The sequence below is a fragment of the Dendronephthya gigantea genome, unplaced genomic scaffold, assembly GCF_004324835.1.
Source record: "Dendronephthya gigantea isolate DGI-Jeju-01 unplaced genomic scaffold, DenGig_1.0 000098F, whole genome shotgun sequence".
Lineage (NCBI taxonomy): Eukaryota > Metazoa > Cnidaria > Anthozoa > Malacalcyonacea > Nephtheidae > Dendronephthya > Dendronephthya gigantea.
In genome coordinates, this window is record NW_021163108.1 from 424,945 (window position 1) to 431,592 (window position 6,648).

Below are 6,648 nucleotides of genomic sequence, written 5' to 3' on the forward strand. Positions count from 1 at the left end.
TTAAAATCCATCAGTCAGATCGCCCGTGGATGACAAACAAACTTAATATTTGGATTAGAAAACGCTAGACTGCTTTTCAGAAGAATGGGAAGGAATGGTCTAGTTACAGGTATTGGAGGAATAAAATCCAAGATGAAATTAAATTAGTCAAGACGCATTATTATACACATAAAGTGGCAGAATTAAGCCAGACTAACCCTTTGAAATGGTGAAATCAGATAAAAAATCAAAAGCTTATGAGACAAGATATCAAGCAGGAGTGGTTACTATTAATTTCTTAGCGGCAATGAAAATGTTAAGATACATTTTTTCAAAAAGCCTCTTAATAAGATGGCGGACAGGAAACAGGCCTCTAAGCGCGCTGCGCAAAACTTAAATAATTCAATACAAAATTCGCCCAGTAAGCCAGTTCGTTCCAAAATTCCAAAACCAAATGATACAAAGCAGGCTAAGGAAGAAGAAAATAATATGGATGTGAAAGAAATGTTTGATAACATAATGAAAAAGCTTGGTAAGCTTGATGTGATCGACAGCCGTATGAAAGCAATGGAGAAGGAATTGACTGAAGTTAAAAGCTCGGTCGAATTTGTTCACGCAGAGGTTCAAGACCTGAAGGAAGAAAATAAATTATCCAAAAAGGCAGAAGAAAAAACGAAGCAAAGAATGGAGAAGCTGGAACAGATGAACGCAATATTAAATAATCGCGTCATTGACCTTCAGGCAAGGTCAATGCGCAATAATCTTATTTTCTACAATGTGAAGGAAAATAAAGAAGAAAATACAACTAAGGTGATCCACAATCTAATGGAAAGTCATTTTGGAATTGAGAATGCGAAAATGACGAAGATTGACCGCTCACATAGAATGGGGAAACAGCGCGGATCAAAACCACGGGCCATTGTTGCCAAATTTAATTACTTCCCAGACAAAGTCCGGATTCTGGCGAACGCAAAAAAACTAAAAGGTACGGGTATAGCTGTTTCGGAACAGTTCCCAGAAGAAATTGTGGCAGTAAGGAAACGTCTATTTCCAGAGATGAAGAAAGCAAGAGATGCTGGCAAAAAAGCTAAACTAGTAAGAGACAAACTATATATAGATGGACAATTATACAGGGAAACCACAACAACATAAACCAGATAACGGAATCAAATTACAAACCACTCTTAAAATTTTTTTTTAATCTTTTTAACATAGCACCACACTAGGACACAACAACCCACCATAAACATCTATGATAACAACAATTGTTTTCCCTTTCAGAGTCTTAGGTTCAACAAACATTTTAAGCCAAAGTTGTATGGATAGGCTAAGCCAATTAAGATTTAATCCTTTTCAACAAAATCAAAACATAGCGCTTTCCGGCAATAATATGGAACTTGATAACACTTTCAGTCTTTCAACTTAAATAAAATACGTTGCGACTATTTCCTACCGAAAGATTTTAAATCACAAATTGAAAAAAGAAAAATAACAAAAAAATTTTCGCTACTACATTTGAACATAAGGAGTATTGCAAACAAATTTGATTCACTCAAAAATTTGATTGATACGTATACTTTGGACATACCTTTCCAGATAATAGGACTTACTGAGACTTGGTTGAAAGATAATAACATAGATTGTTTTACTTTAGATGAATACGAATATTTCGGCTCAAATAGACCAAATAAAAAAGGCGGAGGTGTTGGTTTATATGTTTCAAAACATTTAGAGTATAAAAGTCGAAATGATTTGGATAAAAACGTAAACGATATAATTGAAACAAGATTCACTGAAGTAAAGAATAAAGTTGGTAAAAATATCATTATTGGTGTAGTGTATAGACCACCAAATGGCAATTTTGAATCATTTAAAACTACAATAAATGAGATTCTAGAAATATTGATCGAGAAAATAAACCATGTTACTTAATGGGAGATTTTAATATTGACCTGTTTAAATCAGGATCTTGTGATCATACAAACCAATTTGTTGAACAACTTTTCACTTCGTCCTTTTTTCCGCTAATCACAAAACCAACGAGAATTACTCATCATGCTGCGACACTAATTGATAACATTTTTAGTAACAATATAGAAGAACTTAATGAAAGCTTCAACGGTATAATCTTTAGTGATATTTCAGATCATTTGCCAATAGTGCACATGTTTAATACAAATTTCTCCAGTAAAAACACCACGAAAAATGTTAACACACGAAAAGTATCATACCAAAGATCATTTAATCAAAATAACACAGAGGCGTTCAAAAATTCCATTAAAAACCTTTCCTGGAATAAAATCATGAATGAAACAAATGATCCTGATAAGGCCTATAATGAGTTTTTAGAAATGTTTTCGGATATATATGAAAAAAATTTTCCACTCAAACGAAAACAATACAATAAAAAGATAGACAAAATCAAAAGTCCATGGATGACAAACTGTATATTAAAGTCAATCAGGAAAAAAAACAAACTCTACAAATCCTTCCTTATCAATCGTAATAGCAAAAATGAACAACGGTACAAAAATTATAAAAACAAACTAAATCATATTATAAAAATAGCCAAAAAAACATATGAAAATCAATTGATCAAATACAAACAGAATTCTAGAATGGTCTGGAAAACACTTAATGAGTTACTCAATAAGCCCAAGAAAAGCGCAAAAATATCACAAAGCTTTGTTGAAACCAACTCATTAAATATTTTAGATGACCCCGAAGAAATAGCTAATCAATTCAATGACTACTTTACTAATGTTGGACCCAATTTGGCAAATAAAATAAAACAAAATGACAATAATAATTTTAATAAATATCTCAAAGGTAACTTTGGGTCTAGTTTTTTTCTTAATCCCATCACAGAAAATGAATTAGAAGTTGAACTAAAAAACATGAAGCCAAAAAAAAGTTGTGGATATGATGGTATTAGCACAAGCATTACAAAAATAGTAGCTAAAGAAATCTCTAAACCATTAACACACATTTTCAATCTAACATTTACGACTGGAATCATTCCAGAAAATCTAAAAATTGCGTTGATTACACCAATTTTCAAGGCTAATGACGAAATGAAGTTTGAAAATTACCGACCAATATCAGTACTTGTTTGTTTTGCAAAATTGTTAGAAAAACTTATGATTAATAGACTATCAAAATTTATTGATAAAAATAAAATTTTATCAAAACATCAATATGGATTTAGGAAACAGAGATCAACTGAACATGCATTGATTGACTTTATCGATAAAATCACTAATGCAATTGATGAAGGTAAATACTCTGTTGGTATTTTCCTTGATTTATCTAAGGCATTTGATACAATTGATCACAAGATTCTGATAAAGAAATTGGAACATTATGGTATTCGGGGAGTGGCCAAAAAATGGTTTGAAAATTACTTAAACAATAGAAAACAAATATTGAAATATAACGGATTTCAATCCGAGCAAAAGATTATTAAAAGCGGTGTACCACAGGGATCAGTCTTGGGTCCTTTATTGTTTCTTTTATATATAAATGACTTACAATACTGCAGTGAACTGATTTCTGTTGTATTATTTGCAGATGACACAAACATTCTATATAGTAATGAATGTCTTAAAAAATTGAATGAAATCATTCAAGTCGAAATTAACAAAATTTCAGATTGGCTTAATGCAAATAAATTGTCTATAAATACAAAAAAAACCAAATTTATAATTTTAGAACAAAAAAAAGAAACTTAAACATACCATTAACATTTCGATCAATAATAACAATATAGAACAAGTCAAAAACACTACATTTTTAGGGATTGTTATTGATGAATTCTTGACATGGTGTAACCACATGGATTTGATTACAAAAAAATAATTAAATGTGCAGCAATTATTTCCAGGATAAGGCATTTCACAAACTTAAACTCTTTGAAACTAATATATTATGCTTTGGTTTATCCATATCTAACGTATGGCAACCTAATATGGGGTAACACGTACAAATCCCGTATTAAAAAGTTAGTGAATATTCAAAAAAAAATTGTGAGATTAATGACTTTCAAATCTTATTTTGATCATTCCGAACCAATTTTTAAAGAATTGCAAATACTCAATTTATTCAAAATAAATGATTATTTAACAAGTGTATTCATGTTCCGATATTTTCATTTACAAAATCTTCCAGAAATATTCAGAAATTATTTCTTTACTAATAGGGAAATTCATAATCACAACACACGAAACTCGAGATTACTACATAAAAAGTTTAGTAGAACCAACTACGCAAAACATACTCTTGCTAGTAGAGGCATAGAAATTTGGAATAATCTCACTGAGCAATGTAAAAAACCAAGATCTTACGACTCCTTTAAAAAATAATTAAAAAACACTTTCACGCTTAGATAAAATAACATACTCCTTATCACCTATATCACCATACTCCTTACTATTTTTATTCTTTTAACATATTCCTTATCACCTATATCACCATACTCCTTACTATTTTTATTCTTTTTTCCTTTTTTATATATATACACTATTTTTATTCTTTTTTTCCTTTTTTTTATATATACATATTAATATACCTTTGACTTTGTATCTTTTTATTATAAAAAAATAACATTCGAACTGACATTATATTTAAAATCAGTAACTATTTTAGTTCAGTAAACTAGGGGCCTAAAATAAAAGCCATATGGTTTCTGGTAGGCTCCTAGCCCAAATTTGTAAGTTAAAAAAAATTTTATATCATCTTTATATCATGTAAATATTGGGCGCACTTATTAAAAAAAAAAATACTAGCAGACAAAAGTAATGATTAGTTCTTAAGTATAACTGAGAATTTTTCACCGTTATCCCCATCATTACCTTCTTGCTCAACTCAGCACGTGCCAAATGAATTCCTTGTCTCTGACTCTCTGGCTTTCGTCCTTACAAGTTTACAAATCTATTGGCATCAAGCTGTGAAAATTGTGAAAGCAGACAGTTGGTTGGATATCCACGTATGCCTTGTTTTTTTCGCAAGATTTGCCAAAGGTATGGTTTTGTGTATACCAATACTATTGGTATTTCATGGTATATCGAGAAACAGCGAAGTGCTGGAAGCAAATGCTATTTGCAACAATGCACGAGGCCTACATGGAACCGACATTCATCGAAATTAAAACGTTTAATGGCGCTGCTACTACAAAGGAAGGAGTGACAAGCAAGAAAACTGCTCAAGTTGTCAAAGATCACGACCACCAACCTACGAAGGATCTAGCAAATATGTCCAATCGCTTTTGTCGTTCGGCATGTGGGAATGTAGACGGAGAGGACAGCGAACGACCATCAGGCTACCCAAAAACTCCGTGTCGGCTTGTCGTTGTTGAACAAGCTTCGTTCAGTGCACTGACTGACTGCTGACGGACTTCGATGTGATTTGGCGATAGTAGCGAGAAATCTTGTACAACGCGGCCTGGTAACTGCACCAAGTGACATAACGACCACATTGCGTTACATTGGACTGATCATGCCACGTTGTGATCACGCGCTTCATCGTGGTATCGTCTATGGTAAACCAGGCGGCGCAACGCTTACGTTTGTGAAATTGATGGAAGTTGAAACATACCAGAACCGATTACTCGCCAACGATGCGTTAAGGGAAAGAATTCTGAAACACATGGCCAGAATAATACACCTGCTTTTACGCACGGCGTACCCAACTTGCCCTCCGGAAAGATCTAACCTCGCGCGTTTATTTCGCACAACGCCACCCCTCGTTCTTTTCGAAACCAAATGGGGTCAATCCCCACATCGTGTCAAACCAGCGCTTAAATCCAGTAAAAACAATAGAGACACACGCTGACCGCTCATATTCAGCGAATGTCATTGGTTACTTTAGGCATGGTTTCAGTACTATGGTACTTACGATACTTGCAGATTGTGATTTGGGATAAAGTGCATTCAATAACAAATGGTTGTTTAATTGTTTAAAAACTGCTTTCTCATTGAGTTTAGATATGTACGATAAATTGCTGATTAGGCGGAGGTAGAGGTTGGAGAAACTACAGCTAAGGTCCACATTTTTCATTGGTGGATAGTTGATAGCCTCTTTCCATATGTCAGGAAATTCACCACATTTGAGAGACGAATTTATTAGACATGTGCATGATAACAGGTAATAGGATGTCTAAACATTCTAACATGAAAGGCGTACGCGTAGGATCAAGTGCACAATGTTTCCTGCCAGTATCCGAGATCAATGTTAGAGCATCATCTACACTGAGAGGATTGAATTTCAGTAGTTTGCATAAATTTGTTGGAGTTCTTGGTACATTTGCTGGTTTATGCAGATTATTTGAAAATATTGACCAAGGTCGTTTACGAGGCGGTTCTAGTCTGGAAAGCTTAGATTATTAGATTTTTGGAACAAGTAGTCTGTTTTCAAATGTTTGTGGAAACAGAATTATATATTGTAAATTACACATTTTACGTCAAAATTTTAAAATGGCAGAAATTTTGTTTTGATGCGGTAAAAATCCTTTTTAGAATTGGGATATCTGGATGTGATAGAGGCACGCATGTTGTTACACAAGTGTCAGAGTATGCCAGAATGTAGCATTAGTGCGTTACTCATTAACCTAAACGTTAATGAGCGTCCTTAACTAAAGCATGAATTATGAGTATGGCTACTTCCACTTAAGGC